Raw genomic sequence first — 1,029 nt, forward strand, 5'->3', positions numbered from 1 at the left:
CTCTTCTTAGTCTGATGAGCTTTACCTTCCCCAGTTCTTTGCCCTTTGTCTTATCCTTTGTCTTCTCCCTGGTAAACATTATGCTCTTTATGCATTTTTCACTGATTTACCAATGCAGTAAATCTTTTTTCTTAAGCTGTGCTTTGTGCCATGCTATTTTTCTTTTGGAGTCACTTCCCCTCTGTTCGCTTGGCAAACTGTGCTTCTGAGTGTCATCTTAAATGCCGTAGCTACTGTAAGGCTGCTTCTGACTCTTGTACAGAGGTAGACACTCTGAAGCATTAAATTTATACCTCTGTCACAGTCAACATCACTTATATTGCAACTCATCTGCTTATATGCCAGTCTTCACCACTAGTCTGAGAACTCTGATAAATTTTCACTGGCAACTACTCTATCTTTATAAACCTGGCTTTTTGGTGATACTTATCAAACTTTTGTTGAATGAACAAATTATCTTGAGAGGCCAGCCCTTCCTAAAATAAAGAGCCCAGGCTTGCTGGAAGACTTGTTCTGGAAATGATGGTCTAGAGTATTTAAATCAAATTAAATAATAAATTGTCAAAATTTTTAAAAATCTTAGAACAATCACAAGGAGAACACAATCCTACAGAACAGATTTGATGCAATTACCTACTGATTTTAGACTTTTATACCATTTTAGTTAGAAACACTGAATGACACTTTTAACAGTTTGCCAAATATCCTAGTAAAGAAGTATTAACTCACCAAGACTTCAGTTTCCACAGAAGTAAGTGCTACTGATTGATTTTCCAGAATTGACATCTAGAGTTTCCAGAATTGGCAGGATACAAAGTGAATGTGGATTAATTGGTTACCTAGGGAGATTATATAGATCACTAAATGCAGAGGAATGAAATCAGAAATCTGAGTACCAGTAATATTTTTGGAATATTCTAAAGAAAGTGATTTTCTGCACAAGCTTGTACCTGTATAGTGAATTGATGGATTGATGGCTTGCTTCTTTCTTTCTTTCTTTCTTTCTTTCTTTCTTTCTTTCTTTCTTTC

The sequence above is a fragment of the Herpailurus yagouaroundi genome, unplaced genomic scaffold (genome assembly GCF_014898765.1).
Source record: "Herpailurus yagouaroundi ecotype Mexico unplaced genomic scaffold, PumYag 159, whole genome shotgun sequence".
Taxonomy (NCBI): domain Eukaryota; kingdom Metazoa; phylum Chordata; class Mammalia; order Carnivora; family Felidae; genus Herpailurus; species Herpailurus yagouaroundi.